General features: G+C 45.8%; 1 long non-coding RNA gene across 5 annotated transcripts in view; it reads right to left on the reverse strand.

Moving 5' to 3' along the window:
• LOC121042991 (uncharacterized) overlaps positions 1–18,701 on the reverse strand; it is a 172,003-nt gene that overhangs the window by 85,223 nt on the left and 68,079 nt on the right. For all 5 annotated transcript variants that reach the window (XR_005796612.1, XR_005796613.1, XR_005796614.1 and 2 more), the window contains one exon: positions 5,516–5,694. This is a non-coding gene — a long non-coding RNA (uncharacterized LOC121042991). The remainder of the gene's footprint in view (positions 1–5,515; positions 5,695–18,701) is intronic.

Here is an 18,701-nt window from a genome sequence, read left to right on the forward strand (position 1 = left end):
GACTTCGCCTCTGCCTAACCAAATCAACTGCTTTTCCTCTGGTGAAGAGAAAATGTAAGACGCTTGGGCAGAAACAGGTCAGGCAAAAGACAAAGGCAGAATTATTGCTCTGTTTATCATTACTACGACTAGTTCCAATGATGGACGGACAGATCCTCTGATACCCGTGGATCATAATAAAGAGGAAGCCAAGGCAAAATACGTGGAAGGTAGATTCTCTGTGGTAGCCCAAGGTTCTGATGAAAAGTATTTACCTGGTGTAGCAAACCCAAGTGGGGGTCAGACTGTATCAACATAAAAAGGAGGGAAGGATTGCTGTCACCTGAATACTTACCCCAGGCTGGGCACTGTGTGTCACACAGGTAAAGTCTCAAAACAAATGCTGAGGGGCACCTGGGTGGCTCAGTCGGTTGGGCGTCCGACTTCGGCTCAGGTCACGATCTCGCGGTCCGTGAGTTCGAGCCCCGCGTCGGGCTCTGGGCTGACAGCTCAGAGCCTGGAGCTTGTTTCAGATTCTGTGTCTCCCTCTCTCTCTGACCCTCCCCCATTCATGCTCTGCCTCTCTCTGTCTCAAAAATAAATAAACGTTAAAAAAATTAAAAAAAAAAAAAAAACCCAAATGCTGAGTGGAAGGCATTATCATCTAATTGTAAGGGAAAAAGTACAAGGCTTGTGGATGTACAACTTGCTCATGATCACTCAGCTGGGAATTGAGAGAGCAAACATTCAAACAGGTCTTTTAGCTTCAAAGCCATACTCTTCCCAAGATGCCCAGCGAGTTCTGGTTACAGTTAAGTTTAGCTGACTGGGGCCAGTCAAAGCAGACTGTTCAACAGATAACTACTCCTTTTGTCTCCTCAGCGTCAGTTTTCCCTTCTTCAGATACGAGCCCCTAGATTTTCCTGTGGGGAACGCCCCTCCCCATCTCTAGACATGTGGCTTGACCGGGGCTGACCCCTGCCCCCAGCTCTAGAGATGGTCATCTGCCTCAGGCTGGTCACACGATTGATGCTGGGAGGGACATGTATAATAGATGTCAATAACAGAACATTTGTGGGAATTGTTGGAGGATCTCTCTCTCTTTCTCTCTCTCTCTCTCTCCCTCTCATCTCATCTCACCTCAAGTCACTGAGAAGACAGGGGAGAAACTTGACACAATTGGGACCAGCACTAGGGTGAGACTGCCTGAGAAAGAAGTCAAGGTAGGAGAGACAGAGAAACTCCCAACGACGACGTGTGAGCACCTAGATCCGGCCAAGCCCAAAGTCAGTATTTCCTAGTCTTTGTTCAGTTGCAAGAGACTATACCATAACTTATTTTGTTCCAGTGTATTTGAATTTAGATGTTGCCACCTACAACGAAAAGGCCTAAAGAGCAGCATGGGCAACATGATTGGGGTTATTTTGTGCATTTACCTAGTTTCCAAGTGGTAAGCTTATTCCTCAAGGAAGGAAAAGTCCAGGCCTGTGGAATGGGAGTCTGGTCCTAACTGTGCAAGGACATCAGGGCCTAGCCAAACAGACTTGGTTTCCAGAAGACATTCAGTCCTCACCAGGCACTGGAGTGCCAGACCTTGAGAAGAGAGCAGATGTTGGGGCCTACAGATGGTATAGCCTGGAGGCGGTGAAGACGGCAAGCCAAAGTTCACCCTACCATACGCACACCGTGTTCACGAGCAGAGACTGACTTCAACAGATGGTTGGACCGAGGCTTCTGATATACTGCCTGCCCCTGTTGGGTTCAACTCATGAACTCAAGCAACCTAGGATTGCAGCTGGTGCCCAACCCCAAACCCCATGGTGGGAAGATGGGCAGAAAAAGGTTGAGGCTGAAAAGTAACAAGTATGGAAAGGGGAAAAGCAAGGGACTTTAGGGTCAACATACACCCAAACGCCTCGGCCAGTTCCCACAGGACATATTGATCTTAGAAAAGAAGTCAAGAGGTTATTATAAGGAAGCGCTGAGAGTGCTTGCAGGTAAATTCACCAGGTTACATTTTGTAGCCTCTAGGGTGGAGATGATGGTGATGGGGGTGGGGGTGGTGATGGTGGTTGTCGTAGTGCTTTTGGTAGTGGCTGAGGTGGAAGGATAGTCACCATATGTAAAAGGTTTATTATGATCCCAGCATTGCATTAGCCCCATTATTTCATTTAATTCTTACAACAACTCAATGAAACGTGTATGATAAGCCCCATTTTACCGATAAGGTAACAGAGTCAGGTTACACAGCTTGCCCAAGAGCATAGATGGTAGTGAGTGGAAAGAGAAAGAATGTAAAGCCCCAGAGCACCTGACTGCAAAACCAGAGCCTTTAACCACTAGGCTTAACTCAACTTACACACAGTTCTTGGAAGCCTTTGGTCCTCTCTGCTGCCCCCTATGCTTCTCATCGGGCCTGAGCATAACAGCGATGCAGTACTTTGTGTTTCCCTAAGTTCAGGGCAGTTTTCAACACACAGTTCTCCACACTTGTGCTTTCTAATCTTTCAAATAAGACAACTCCGTTTTAATGTCTACGTATTCTGTTGATCCCGATATGGGCGTACTTGTCTTTTCAGTGTCATTGACCAAATAAATAAATAAATAAATAAGTAAATACATGAAAAAGAGCTACTCTAATAGCACAGAACCTAACCATGTGGATGATCACAGTAGCATCTATCTATATTCGAAGAATAGTTAATCATGTATTTTATTTAGTAAACCTTACTTATTCAGGCCATAGTCGAGGCTTCATGCATGGAGGAATTGGCCAATAGCTCAGTGGTTGGCCAATTACCACTTCTGGATGTTGTTTCACTAGTTCCTTGGGACTTTCCTGTGAAGAATGTAAAAGTAAATGGTGTTGATCCCTCAGGGAATGGCAGTGGGGTGGACGCTTCACCAGCTCAGCAATGTACAGAGAACTGGAAGCTTCTGTTTCCCCCTTGTCACCCTTGGGGCTTTTGGGGGTTCCAAAGGTTTGGTTGACATAGCCAGGAATTAGGCTTTTTATCCCAGCTCATTTACTAACAAACACTGTATATCTGTAGCTCCGGGCATGAACTCCCATCCCCAAGAGCTTGGTTTCCTCGCCTATACAATGGGACCCTTGAGCCAGAACTCTATGGGTTCTTTCAAGGTGCAATGTCTGATGTTATTTATTCTTTTGCATCTGGTATGTTTCCCCAACCCCACTGCTTCAGCGTCCATACTGGCCATCAAAAATAACCTGTATGGGGGTTCCTGGGTGGCTCAGTTGGTTAAACGTCTGACTTCAGCTCAGGTCATGATCTCGTGGTTTGTGGGTTCAAACCCTGTGCTGGGCTCTGTGCTGACAGGTCAGAGCCCGGAACCTGCTTTGGATTCTGTGTCTCCCTCTCTCTCTCCCTTCCCCCCTTCTCTCTCTCTCAAAGCAGTAAACATTAGAAAAGTAACCAGTGTGTTAAAATACAGTGAAAAAAAACTTCCAATAGAGAGGGGTTTTTTTAGAATATAATGTTCTACCGGAGAACTCGTGAATAATGCCACTGCCTTATTGAATCAATAGAATAGTTCATTGATCCCCTTCCAAAAACAAATGTGAGCACGAAAGGGCAATACAGGGTTTTGAAATAGTAGTTTGGGCTGTTTTAACGTTCTGGCCTATTTGCCTCTCCAAATATAAGAAGATACCGTCAAGTGGTCTCTAGGGTACAGGTCTCACCTAGACCCCTTGCCGCAGCATCGCCTCTGGAGAACGAGACGGTTCTCTTCGCACAGAGCCCAGGAGAGGATCTGACTCATGGTAAAAACCCACAAGATGTTCAGCTTTCCATTATTCTTCGTCAAAACCGTCGGTTATACGATCCAGATTCATTCTGCAATGCGTCCTCAACACGTGGCTAGTCCGAGCCGGCAGTCGGATAGAGCAGTGCTGTTCAAAGACGGTCCACATGTTAAGGATGGGAACTGAGAGGAAATATTTCGAAATATTTAAGGCAATTTGAGATCATCACAATATCCTAGCGTGTGATCTTCTCTCTAGTAATTCACTTTTTATTGTAATGTACGAAAGTGCTGCTCTGCAGAAGATGGGAACTTAAACAAACCTAATCCTCACTACGCGTATTCTGAAACGCGCTGAATAGGGGCTTCGCTTACATAACGGTAAAGGAACAGTCGTTGTGATTCAAAGTTCGCTCACTCAACACGTTTATCAGCCTTCACCAGGGGCGGCGTGTCTGGTAGCAGGAGCACAGGATTCAGAGTCCGAATGCGTGGGTTCAAATCCTGGCTCGGACACTTAGCAACGAGGTAACCTTCACAAGTTCCTTAACTACTTGTGGGCCCCATGTTCATATCCGTAAAACGGGCGTGCATAGCAGACTCATATAGTTGCTAAGGACGATTGGATGAGATAAAGCACATAAACTTGACTTAATGCATGGCAAGCACTCCGTCAGTGGTTGATGGTAAAAGGAAGAGTGGAGCACCCACCCCCCCAGATGCTAGTTAGGTGACTGAATAAACTGTACCCCTATCCTCTGCAGGAAGACACTGTAAGTAAATCACCGCTATTAGTGGGGGTAGAGCTGAGGGAGCAGTAAAGGGGTGCATGATGGAGGGAGGGAAAAGAGAGGAGGACAGTTCTGCCTAAGTGTTCAGGGTGGGCTTTACAGACAAGGTTTGCACCTAAATAAGGAAAGGAAAGCTTAGTGTTCCGGGAAGACAGGGGAAGGGGTGGGGGAAATGCCAGGCGGAGAGAATAGCATGTTCAAAGGTCCGGGGTGGCGACATAATGGTAAATCTGAGCCCCTCAACAGTTCTGCATGGCTGGATTGTAGAAAAGGGTCAGAAATGGGGAGTCTTTTCAGAAAAAGGACGGGCATTCTTTCTTATAGGCTTCCCAGTGCTTACCACACACAGTCCCTGTGCACCGCCTCAATAAATGCTTACAGAATGAACGAGGCTGAATGTCAGACGCGCCGTGCTGAGAGTTTGGACCTTGCTGTGAAGCTAATGAGAAGTCACGAAAGGTGATGTGGGGAGTAGAGGGGGGACCACGGTGCTGATTTGAAAGATGGATCAGAGGTGAGGGAGGTGGGGGTCGGGGAGTCCAATCACAGCAGCTCGCGGAGATGGAGTTTTGTCATTCTCTTTCGCTCTGATTTACAGATGAGGAAACAAACGTTCAGAGAACTCACTGACTTGTCCAAGCGTCCATAGGTTTCACGGACCCGGGTCTGCCTGACTTGGGTCCCATGCCTACCCTCACTTAGCCCACACAGGCTTCTTTCGGTTCCTACCCACAATCCTGTTTGCAGCAAGTAGAGTTCGATCTAGGGATTCCCTAACTCACTCTCAACTTACCGAGACGTAAATACCAGAAAGGAGACAAGGATGGGTTTTCAGCCATTAGAGCGTGGCTGCGTGCCTGTGTCTGTGTACCCGTGTGTTGGAACATCAGCTACAATCCCCAAAACCCCTGGCAGAGGGAACGATGCCTGTGTGCACATATACCACCAGGGACCAACAGGGATGCTGAGGAACTCACCTTCGTGCCTGAGAGCAGACGAGCCTGAGCTGTTCCGTTCTGTAAGAGGAGAGAAAGGCCAGAGAAAGACGCAGCTGAGAAGAGGGACACGCTTGGGAAGGGATAGGAAGGAAAGGGGCGAGGACACACTCCAGGGAGAAGGAAGCCGAGTAGGTGGTAACAAGGCCAGTCGCCAACCTCTGGAGGCAACAAGAAGGTGCTGAGAACTGGACCCCATCGGGACCCTGGCTTCTAAGCTCAGCTCTGGTCTTGACTCACTGTGTAACCGTGGGGAGGTCGGAGGTGTAGCGCACAGGACAACAGTCCCTGACTGTGGCAATATGCGGTAATTTGCAAACCTGAACCTTAAAAAAATAAACGCGATGGGGGCGACTGGGTGGCTCAGTCGGTTAAGCGTCTGACTCTTGATTTTGGCTCAGGTAGCGATCTCGTGGTCGGTGGGATCCAGCCCCACATCGGGCTCTGCACTGCCAGAAAATTCTCTCTCCCTCTCTCTCTCTGCTCCTCCCTTGCTCTCTCAAAAGAAATTTTAAAAAACAAACATGATGTAACAAAAGGTAGATACTTACTATCGAGAAAGGCTGAACTAGGCTCAGAGTTGTGTTCTCCCGTTTCTTACCCGTATGATCTTGGAAAACTACTTTCTCTCTCTGAGGCTCAACTGTCTTCTCTGCAAAGGAAGGACAACCATGGGGCCCAGCAAAGTTTGGGGTAAAGACTAAATAAAATCCTGCATGAAGGGGCTCGGCCAGGCGTCTGGCTCGCAGCCCTCAGTGGCTGGGGGCTGCAATGGTGACAATGAAAAGTAAGATGGAGGGGAGGGGAGCAGAAAGAACAGAGGGGAACAGGAGTGGAGGAGGAGGGGGCGCCCCAGAGTCATCGCGCAGACCGCCTGGTGCCCTCCTGGCACATAAGCGTATCTCAGTACCTGTTAGACCCCCTTCTCCCTCTCCCCCGCAGCCTACACGACACCATCAGTCCTGAGACTGAGACCCCCTGGAGCAAAGAAGAAACAAATCTGTCAGATGGTTCTTCAACCTCAGGACACAGAGGCAATGGCACCACCTACTGCACAACGGAGGTACTGCCTCTACTCCTCAAAGGGCTCTTTGGAACAAGCCTTTTTTTTTTTTTTTTTTTTTTTTTATGTTTATTTTTGAGAGAGAGAGAGAGAGAGCAGGGGGAGGGGCAGAGCAGGGGCGGGGGGGGGGTGGAGAGGGACAGAGAATCCCAAGCAGGCTCTGCGCTGACAGCAGAGAGCCCGACAGGGGGCTCGAACTCAAGAACCGTGAGATCACTGAGCTGAAGTCGACTCTGAACCGACTGAGCCACCACCAGACAAGGCTTGCCTCCTGTAGCCTCCTGCCTGCTGTACCCCCTCCTACTCTGTGCGGCCACGGCTGACAACAGGCTGAAACGTGGACGTGCAGCTGTGGACAAGAAGATGCCACACAAAACGTCACCTCCACCAGGCTCTGCTGTCTCCCTGTCCTACCACTTCTCTCTCCCTAAAACGTAACTGAAACGGACAGATGTTTCGCAAATACCCTTATCTCAACAGAATCCCAGATCAATGTCCACAAGGGGAGAGCTAGGGAAAGGACAGAAGCCACATCCTATGGGATGCCTGAGCTAGGTCTCCAGTGCTGGTTCCCAGTTTACCAACTCCCAAGCTTGCCCAGCACAAACATGCTCTGGCTTTCAGGGGTTGCCAGAAACCCTTCTCTAGGAAAGCACCCTCTCATGCCCTTCCCCTGCCTTTAATTATTCAAATTCTACTCATCTCTCCAGTTCTCACTGACTTCCCTTTGCTTTTAACACAATGCTTCAAAGGGGCACTTGGGTGGTTCAGTCGGTTAAGCATCCGACTTCAGCTCAGGTCATAATCTCACAGTTCGTGAGTTCGAGCCCCACGTTGGGCTCTGTGCTGATAGCTCGGGGCCTGGAGCCTGCTTCGGATTCAGTGTCTCCCTGTCTGTCTGTCCCTTCCCCACTCGTGCTCTGTCTCTCAAAAATGAATAAACTTAAAAAAAAAAATTAAAACCGTGGTGACTCACAGGGGCACTGGTATCCCAATGTTTTTAGCAGCACTTTCAACAATAGCCAATTCATGGAAAGAGCCCAAATGCCCAACAACTGATGAATAAAGAAGATGTGGTTTATATATACAATGGAATACTACTCGGAGATGAAAAGGAATGAAACCTTGCCATTTGCAACAACATGGATGGAAATGGAGGGCACTATGCAAAGTGAAATAAGTCAGTCAGCGAAAGACAGATATGATATGTTTTCACTCATAGGTGGAACTTGAGAAACTTAACAGAAGATCAAGGATACGAAGTGGTGCATTTTGTGTACGGCTGAAAAGAGACCACTTACACGTATAAATAAGTTAGAGGATGTTTTAAAGCAGGACATCGTTAGTTGCAAAGACGTATATTTGGGATTGAAGATGCAGAACAGATTGAGGCCATAGGGGCAGGAGCAGTAAGGGGAAAAGATGGGACTGTGACAGAGTTCCAGAAATTTCGGCGGGTGGAGGCAGACAACGAAGGAGGAAATTATGACCAGGCTCACTATCTAATCAAAGCCACAGCTATGGGAATGAGGAGGCTGTGTTTGAGAAGCATTGACTCAACCATGGGCGAGGGGAAGGAAAAAAAGAAAGGGAGGGAGCCAAACCATAAGAGACTCTTAAAAACTGAGAATAAACTGGGGGTTGATGGGGGGTGGGAGGGAGAGGAGGGTGGGTGATGGGCATTGAAGAGGGCACCTGTTGGGATGAGCCCTGGGTGTTGTATGGAAACCAATGCGACAATAAATTTCATATTAAAAAATAAATAAATAAAATGATGATTATTAAAAAAAGAGAAGCATTGACTCAAAGTATTAAGAATTGTCCATAGCTGTGGTCGGGGGTGCCCCGAAATTGGTGAAGAAATCGCCATATTGTGTCGGCATAAATTCCGGGAAGACAATGGGCATCATTATCTTCCTTCAGGGTTTAGTACAAAGAGCGTGCAATTTGGAGACCGATAAGCTTGTGCTCACATCCTGGGACCACTATTAATGAGTTTTATGGTGCTGGGCAAATGAACTAGCCTCTGTGAGTCTCAAATTCCCCGTGTGAAAATGAGACAAGCAAAACTTCCAATTGTCTGAGAAATAAACGAGATGCCACAGAGCAAACACTCAACACATGTTCCTTTCTTCCTGGTACTCTTTTTGAGTCTGTGCCCATCCACTTACCCAATAAAATATCTCAACAAGGTCCCTGAATACCACACAATGTGGAACTGATATCAATGTCAGCTGACACAAAAGGAGCTCTTCAAGCTCAGGGTTATCAAAAGAAACCCCTAGGAATCAGTCTGTAGATAGAGATCAAATTGTAACCTTGAGCAGGAACATACTGAAATATGCTGAAAAAACTGCAAATAACATACAGGGGTCACAGGCAGGGGAGCACGGTATGGATCACCTGCTCATTCCTCCTCACAAGTGCAGAGACCTATACCCTTAGCCAGTATAGCAGGGCGCGATCTGTCCCAGGTCCACGTCCATTTCTGCGGCCGCTGCCCTGTCCTCCCTCTGCGCCTCCAAGCCCAGCTGTCAGCACTGACTTCAACTGTGTCAGACTCATTGCTGAAACTTACAAGCTTTCTGCAAACACAGAAATAAATGCTATTCCACTGCTCTTGCTTACACTGGAACAGTTAAGTGAAATGGCTTCCCTTTCATTAATATATTCTTTCCTTTTTCCTCTCTATGAATGCCTTTATTCCTTTTTATCCTCATATTCACCTGATCTCCCTCCCAACGGAGAACTATTCTAAAATTTTCAGACACATTCTGTTGCATTTCTGTTTCATTAACAGATCACGAGATAATGCATTTGGTCGTTTTCAATTCTGCTTCCCCCTTGACTACCATCACCAGCCTGTGAGCATCTCAGTGATGGGCTCATGCCTTATTCATCTTCGTTTCTCCGTGGCTTAGGACAGTTTTCCACATAGTAATTCTCCAAGATATAGATAGATAGATAGATAGATAGATAGATAGATAGATAGATAGACAGATTCAAGTTCGACAATGTTCCAGAGCCTTAAAGCCTATAAGGCATATCTTGCAGATGTTGCAGGCGTGGTTCTAAACCCCCACAGGAAAGTGTGTCAAATGAATTCTCTGGTTTCCCAGGGCCTATTAAAGCTATGTTTATGTGACTTAGCTTACTGTAGACAACTAAGTGTGCAACAGCATTATGTCTGAAAAAGCAACGTACATACCTCAATTAAAAAACAGCAACCACCTTCTGAGCTTTCAGTGAGTCGTAATCACTGACGACAGATCACCGTAACGGATGTAGTAATGGTGAAAAGTTTGAAATATTGTGAGAATTACCAAAATGTGACACTGAGACAGGAAGCCAGCAAATGCTGTCGGGAAAAATGATGCCAATAGACTTGCTTGACGCAAGACTGCCACGGACCTTCAGTATGTTAAAAAACAAACAAACAAACAAAAAAAGCAGCATCCGTGGAGCACAATAAAGGTAGGTACAAAAAAACAAAGTACGGCTGTGCACAGGCGAAAGGTTCACAGCACAACTCAAATGATTTCATTACACCTGCCAGTGCAATCTGAGAATGCCTTCCCTGAACCCACTGCAAACTGAATGTTAAGAACCACTCTCGGCTGGGGTGCCCGGGTGGCTCAGTCGGTTAAGAGTGTGACTCTGGATCTTCAGCTCGGGTCGTGATCTCACAGTTCCTGAGTTTGAGCCCCGCATTGGGCTCTGGGCTTGCAGCACAGAACCTGCTTGGGAAACTCTCTCCCTCCTTCTTTTTCTTCCCCTCCCGCCCCCCCACCCCCAGCTTGCACTCTCTCTCTCTCTCTCTCAAAATAAATAAATAGACTTAAAAAAAGAAGAAGAAGAAGAAGAAGAACCAGTCTGGGCTCTGAGAGCAGACATTAGAAGTAAAGACAGGGCTTTGGCACAGAGCCATGACTGTTATTCTTATTATACATGTTCCCAGTTGATTTCTCAGCCTTTTTTGGTGGCCAGATCTTTTCACAAAGGTGGGAGGAGGAGTAGTATTATAAGAATTTGCATGTAACGGAGCTGCAACTTGATAGTAAAAAGTTATCACGGATTCCTAGATGAAGGTGTTAGCTACGCTTCTCAATTGTCGAGGCCACACTATGGACAAGTGTGCTTGCGTGAGCGTGTGTGGGAGCGAGGGGTGGGTGTGGTGTACATGGGATACACGCTGCTGTGACCATCGGGGTTGAAAACATTGAAAAGCACCCAGACGGGTTAATAAATAGCCTTCCTCAAATCCCACCCTCCTAGCCCAAGCCCCCCTCTCTTTCCACTGGACTCTTTTGTAAGTTTCTGGACCTCCCTGCAATTCAATGGCTGAAGAGTGTTCCTGGGAGCATGGATGCCCCAGGACGTGCTCAGGTAGCAATCTTCCTGCCTCCGTTCTTGTTGATCATACCCTGGTTCTTTTGTCCTTATTTTTCGCCAAGTTTCAATACAACTTTATTTGCTTCCGTTGTCTCGCCATTAACAGAAAACTGGCAAAGAGCTAAAACGTTTTGTGTTTACAAGGATAAACAGCCTCTTCACCCAGAGAAGGTGAAAGTCTCAAAGGACCGCGGGGAAGAAAGAAACACCCTCCCCCACATGCCCCGAGCTGCTTTAGACAAAGCCTCAGTCCACGGGCCAGGGACCCTGTACGTGACCGGCTCAACATAAGGGTGGAGCAAGCAGATCAATTCATTCCCATGATAGAAAGTTGAATAGAAGCTATACCAAGGATCAAGGGCCTGGATTTTATGGGATGCTGGAACCAGGTGGCCACTTATTAAAAAAAACAAAAAAACAAAAAAAAAACCCCAAAAAACAAGATTCGTTTTAGGCACAGCTTTTTTATGTTTTGTTTCTAAATCAGTAAAAGAAACCCAGTCCTAGAACCTGCGCTCATTTTTTTTCAGTTTGTTTTTGTGTAAATACAATTAAGTGATCACACTGCTGTATACTTCATTTGCACAAAGTTCTGGGCCACACGTACTCATGTAGTAAAGTTACCCCTCCCCGTTCCCAGGGGAAAAACCTCCGGGGTTGCCTGGCTGGCTCAGTGTGTGGAGTGTGTGACTTTTTTTTTTTTTTTTTTTTTTTTTTTTAGAGAGAGAGAAAGCTCAAGCACGCACGAGACAGAGAGAGAGAGAGAGAGAGAGAGAGAGAGAGAGAATATCTTAAGCAGGCTCCATGGGGAGCCTGACATGGGGCTTGATCCCACGACTCTGGGATCATGACCAAAGCTGAAATCAAGAGTTGGACGCTCAACTGACTGAGCCAGCCAGGTGCCCCTAGAGCACACACCTCTTAATCTCAGGGTCGTGAGTTCAAGCCTCATGATGGGTGGGGAGCCTCCTTTAAAAAAACGAAAACGAAACCAAACTACTCTGGAAGATAATTTTCACTGAAACGTAACCGAAGTTCATTACATGGACTGTGAGAAAATTACAAATGATATGAAAAATAGGCTGTTGGTTCTTCCCAACAGATGCAGCTGTGTGTGGGTGCGTATGATGGTGTCTGTGTGACTCTTCCTCGTTCCCTCTGCTTCTTCGAGGGTCCTCTTCTCCTCCAAATAAGGCTTCAGGTGCTTACTCCAGGTCGTTCAGGGCCATCGTGGCCTCCCAGTGCCCTCTCCACATCCTGACCCACACATTTCAGCTCCCACTTCTAACCGCCAGCTTCAAATTCCCGGTGGCAGGCACCACGCGTACTTTTCCAGTCAATGTCATTTCACTGACTTAGCCACCCGGACCTGGCTGCCACGGCGGCAGGGGGAGAGGCGGCGAGAGGTCCAGGCTCCTTGGAAGGTATGGGGATGGTACGGATCTGCACGGAACGGATGGTTTTTGTAGGCATTAATTCTGAACTAACTCCTGGGAGTTCGCGTAAGGTCCAAAACATAGTCAAGAGCCAATAAACCCTTTCTGAATCGGACGCTGCGAGAAGCTAGAAACTGGACCAGTGGAGCCAGCTACCATCTGTGACATCGAGCCTCACAGAGGCTGTGGGCTTCTGGATCTCACGCTGCAGAGAGGAAGCGGAGGATTTCGGGTTTTATGGGGCTCTTGTGAGGCTGAGGTAAGAGCTGCTAGGCACACGGTGGTGAAGACAGTGGATCTGGAGGGCCATCAGACCTGCTCTCCCACTCCACAGGGTTGGGGGCAAATCACTCAACAGCTTACATCCAATACCTCCCCAAAATTGGAGATGGGGCTATCGGAAACCAAAAGAAGCAAATCTGAAGCAAGCTCTTGGGTGGGCTGAAGAGGGCCGCCCGGCTGGAGGTGCCTGTGAGGCTTTTTTTTTTTTTCCAGAGCAATGCCAGCTGATTCCCATGAGGAAGCATCTGATTGGCTCAGCTTTGGTTTGTCTCTTCCCCAAACCAATCAGTCATGGCCCAGGGACAGCGGGTTGGGGAGAAGAGGGTTAGGGGCGGCTCAAGCCCTGGGGCAACCGTGCTGGGTCCAGATCAAATGACACCAAGCATTTACTTCCCTCCCTGACACATAACAGACATTCAACCTAAGATTTTTGCATGATCGTGCTTTGCAAAGTGGGAGGAACTTGCTTCCTCGTCTGCTAGAACTTTGCTGAACTTATGCCACATTCCCCAGGGGAGAGAAAAGTATAGGAATGGCCCCTGCCTCCAGGGTCTTAGAGCCTTCATGAGAAAAGCATCAATACAGAATTAAGGGTTTGAGTTTATGATAGAGATCACAAGTGTCAAAAGTGATAGTGAGACACCTTTTAAAAAAAAAAAGACAGGGGTGGTGGTAAATGAAAGGGAATTCTAGGAGACAAATAGAAGTTTTGTAAGAAAAATAATTTGGAAAACATCGGTTTTGAGGCTAGACTGGAAAGTGATTTTCTGTTCCATTTCCTTAGCAGTCTCATACCCATAACAAAAATAGACTTATTTATAATGCCATCGATTGCCTTGTGTATAGAACTAAGAATATAAAATAGGAGGGGGGTGCCTTCCATTTTGACAAATGCGGAAATAACAAGGAGAATGTACTGAACATTCCTCCACTGCTCCCTCTGGACCTTTTCTGTTCTCTTCCGACTCCCTGCCTTGCCAAGCAATTTAGTTTTATCCCCACGAATGAAGCAATTCACATGATTTGAGTTTGGCTTTGTTTGTGTATTACTGAGAAATGTCCTATACCTCTATCATCCATTACCTTGAACAATATCATGAGGACTTTTGAATATAAATTTAAGAAAAATGCACCACACACACACGCACACACACACTCCACACTGAGGCTACAGTATTAGGAGATAAATTAACATTCCCACTAATCTAAGTCAGGCTCTTTGCCTGTTTGCAACATGGAAATAGAAACATCTCCTAATAGGATGAGAGGGCTGCGCTCTGAATATGCGCCGGCCCGTGGATTTTTGCTAGGACTCTTGCCTCCTCACCTACACTTCATACTCTATCTCACACAGGCATTTCAATATTGCCGCATCCTGATTTCCTGCAGCGAGAGGCGATTTCAATAATGAATGGCCCTACAATGCAACGAGACCTTAGGGTAGTTTGGATGTGACATCTTCCAAAGAGGTGGCTGTTGTACAGCTGAGAGGCTGGAGGGGTGTGTGTGTGTGTGTGTGTGTGTGTGTGTGTGTGCACGCACGCACATGCAAACGTGTGTGTTATGCTGAGGCTTATTTAAAGCTCTTTAATCAAAGAGCTAGCTGGTCAAGGGAGAGTCATTCCAACCTTGTCTTTCCTTTATTCTACAAAAAAATACATACATATATAGCCAACATTTTTCATGCTTTCTCCCAGGTATTTTGTACCTATTAACCCATTTAATCCTCAAAACCATTCAAGAAAGTACATACGATTATTATCACTGTTTTACAGATGAGAAAACTAAGACCCAGAGAGGTTAAGGAAATTGCTCAGACATAAGAGCTGGCGTGTTCTGGAGACAGGATTTGAACTTGGGCGATTTGGCTCCAGAGCTCATACTCTTACTGAATCCGTTCACTACACTGGCAGAAGACATTCTGGGGTGCCACTGACACACACAACAGAACCCAGGAGATTATTCTGAAAAAGCTAATTTAAAAGATAGTCATGAATTAAAACACTCAATTTCAGGGCACCTGGGGGGCTCAGTCCTTAGGCATTTGACTTTGGCTCAGGTCATGGTCTCATAGTTCATGAGATCAAGGCCCACATCGGTGGATGAGCCCGAGCCCTGCCTCGGGTGAACATGAGCCCCTTCAGGTAAACATAATCCTTATTCAGGTGAACCCCACTTTACTCTCTCTCTCTCTCTCTCTCTCTGCCTCTCCTGGTATTCTCTCTCTCTTTCTGCCCCTTGCTCACTTGCACTTTCTCTCTTTCAAAAAAAAAAAAAGCTTCTAAAACACTCAATTTCAGCTCCTGGCTCCAGACAAAATGGCTACACAGATCAATGAGAAACACATCTTCCCCTCTGCCCCGCCTCCTCTCAATAAAGTTGTACTCCAATGAACTCACACCAATGAACTCCCTGCTGTCCTAGTAGAAGAGCTCGTACCCCACAGTATTCTGCAGAGGACTGGCCTCACTTAGGGTATCATGGCCCTTTGCGGGTGCCATGATTATTATTATATCTTTAGGTTGTGTTCATCATGTGCCAGCTTTCTTCTCAGTACTTAACATACATTATGGGATCAAAACCATGCCATCACTCCGTGTGGGTTACTCCTACTATCCACATATTACGTATTACACACTTTGAGAAGCCAACACTCGGAATTCAAGGCTGAAATGTTATCTTGCATGTAAAGCCCACTGCTCAGTGCCTGGTGCATAATAGGCACCCCAAAATGTTGGCAATTATTATTCCTACCACCCTCCTCATTTATCATGATTTTATTTTTTTAATGTCACTTTAAGTGGTCTCTACATAGCTCACTGGGGATATAGTTCATATTAGGACTCAGAGCCACGTGCTTCCAAAACTTATGCCATGTCTACATCCAAGAATTGGCAACAAAACTGTGACAGACCTGACAGCCAGTACATCTGAAGACTGGTTAATAGATAGAGTGTGTTCAGTGGGGTCTAGATAAGACTCAGGGAAGTCGAAATAATATTCTGTATATTCTCTTTTGCGCTGGGGCCAATAGTTGAAACTTAGGAGGGGCAAATGCTTAACTCCACTTAGGGTGCATTGTCATGATCCACTCTGATCAATTTTGAAATGGGATTTCCTTTGTTTGCATCCCATGGAATCTTTTTTTTTTTTTTATATGAAATTTATTGTCAAATTGGTTTCCATACAACACCCAGTGCTCATCCCAAAAGGTGCCCTCCTCAATACCCATCACCCACCCTCTCCTCCCTCCCACCCCCCATCAACCCTCAGTTTGCTCTCAGTTCTCAACAGTCTCTTATGCTTTGGCTCTCTCCCACTCTAACCTCTTTTTTTTTTTTTTTCCTTCCCCTCCCCCATGGGTTCCTGTTAAGTTTCTCAGGATCCACATAAGAGTGAAACCATATGGTATCTGTCTTTCTCTGTATGGCTTATTTCACTTAGCATCACACTCTCCAGTTCCATCCACGTTGCTACAAAAGGCCATATTTCATTTTTTCTCATTGCCACATAGTATTCCATAGTGTATATAAACCACAATTTCTTTATCCATTCATCAGTTGATGGACATTTGGGCTCTTTCCATAATTTGGCTATTGTTGAGAGTGCTGCTATGAACATTGGGGTACAAGTGCCCCTATGCATCAGTACTCCTGTGTCCCTTGGATAAATTCCTAGCAGTGCTATTGCTGGGTCATAGGGTAGGTCTATTTTTAATTTTCTGAGGAACCTCCACACTGCTTTCCAGAGTGGCTGCACCAATTTGCATTCCCACCAACAGTGCAAGAGGGTTCCCGTTTCTCCACATCCTCTCCAGCATCTAGAGTCTCCTGATTTGTTCATTTTGGCCACTCTGACTGGCGTGAGGTGATACCTGAGTGTGGTTTTGATTTGTATTTCCCTGATAAGGAGCGACGCTGAACATCTTTTCATGTGCCTGTTGGCCATCCGGATGTCTTCTTTAGAGAAGTGTCTATTCATGTTTTCTGCCCATTTCTTCACTGGGTTATTTGCTTTTCGGGTGTGGAGTTTGGTGAGCTCTTTATAGATTTTGGAGACTAGCCCTTTGTCCGATATGTCATTTGCAAATATCTTTTCCCATTCCGTTGGTTGCCTTTTCGTTTTGTTGGTTGTTTCCTTTGCTGTGCAGAAGCTTTTTATCTTCATAAGGTCCCAGTAATTCACTTTTGCTTTTAATTCCCTTGCCTTTGGGGATGTGTCGAGTAAGAGATTGCTACGGCTGAGGTCAGAGAGGTCTTTTCCTGCTTTCTCCTCTAGGGTTTTGATGGTTTCCTGTCTCACATTCAGGTCCTTGATCCATTTTGAGTTTATTTTTGTGAATGGTGTGAGAAAGTGGTCTAGTTTCAACCTTCTGCATGTTGCTGTCCAGTTCTCCCAGCACCATTTGTTAAAGAGACTGTCTTTTTTCCATTGGATGTTCTTTCCTGCTTTGTCAAAGATGAGTTGGCCATACGTTTGTGGGTCTAGTTCTGGGGTTTCTATTCTATTCCATTGGTCTATGTGTCTGTTTTTGTGCCATGCATCCCATGGAATCTTAAAGCAGAAGACATGTAACCATTATCAGAGACTCTGGGAAGACTTTCTGTAAGGTAACGCCATGGAAGGGTCGGCTTCAACTCCTGCTTACAGATTTGAAATTCAACAATTTATAAAGGTCACGGTGCAGCCCAGGAAACACCCATTCCTTGTCCCAATCCAGACACCAAGCCACGGCCTTTTCTTTTGTTCATCTTTCACTCCACCTCTTCTAAGACTCAGGAACTCAGAACTTACTTGATCAGTTAATGGTGCTGATGTTTCTGGGTTTGGGTGAATCAATACGTCACCCCTTGTAGCGAAAACACACACACACACACACACACACACACACACACACAGAAAATAAACACAACCCAAACTCTTAATTGAATGAATGAAACATGTTTACTAAAGACAATTAGAAAATATAAAGAAAAAGGTAATTCTCCCGTAATTCCTATTAATGTGTGGTTGTATAGTTTTCCAGTCCTCTTTTTTAACTTTTCCAATGTAAAAGATGAGTTCTTAAAATGCAAAAATGGCTTTAAATATAAGCATGTTCTGTGTAGTGACAGGCTGGAAATTATACATATTTTCATTGCAGTATACCAACCACTGAGCACTTAACTCTGTGGCAAGCATTGTATCAGTTATTAGCAACATACAACCAAATAAGTCAAGATCCCTTCTGTCTATGCTCACAGTCTAGTGCAGGAGACTGAAAAGTAAATAGAACCTAGTCAAGTATGCCTGTAAGAAGGGCTGTGGTAACAAGAAGCATGTATGGGTTTATTAGGGCTCCTAAAAAGAATAATTGCCATAATCACACAAATTATGGTCATCATCACAGGAATTAACAGCACTCAAAATCTTCACATTTATTTTAGCTGATTTCAACTTTAAGACAACCTTCAGAGTTGGCAAGCATTTTTGGTTTTATCTCCACTTTTAGGAGGAAACACAGAAATGTAACGAAAGACCGTGGGCTTTGAGGCCAACCAGACTTGCGTCCAACTCTGGATCCAGGCTCTGACCAGCAACCTGGTCCGAACTCAGTTACTGAATGTATGCAACTACTTCCCAGGATTGGTCTCAGATTGATAAGTAGTATCTATAACGTGCCCGATGCATGGTTAAGTACTCCCTCAAAGGCAGCTTTTATTACCGACCAAAGCTCAGAATGAGTCAGTGACTTGCTCAAGGTCATGCAAGCAGTGGACAGAGCAGGCACGCCAAAGTCTCTGATGCTAATCCTGTCTCCTTCTAGACGGCGCCAATTATAATGCTTAGGTAATCATCTATAGTTGGCAGTGGGCAGTGTCAGGAATAGAACAGGTACTGCGTGTGATCTGTATCTGTATCTACGGATGCATTTAACATTAGTTTCTTTTTTTCTCTTAAGCGTTCAGGAAAAAAAAAAAAAAAAGGTTACATCAAAGTTGTCTGATATGTTTCC

Source organism: Herpailurus yagouaroundi, unplaced genomic scaffold, assembly GCF_014898765.1.
Source record: "Herpailurus yagouaroundi ecotype Mexico unplaced genomic scaffold, PumYag 186, whole genome shotgun sequence".
Classification (NCBI taxonomy): domain Eukaryota; kingdom Metazoa; phylum Chordata; class Mammalia; order Carnivora; family Felidae; genus Herpailurus; species Herpailurus yagouaroundi.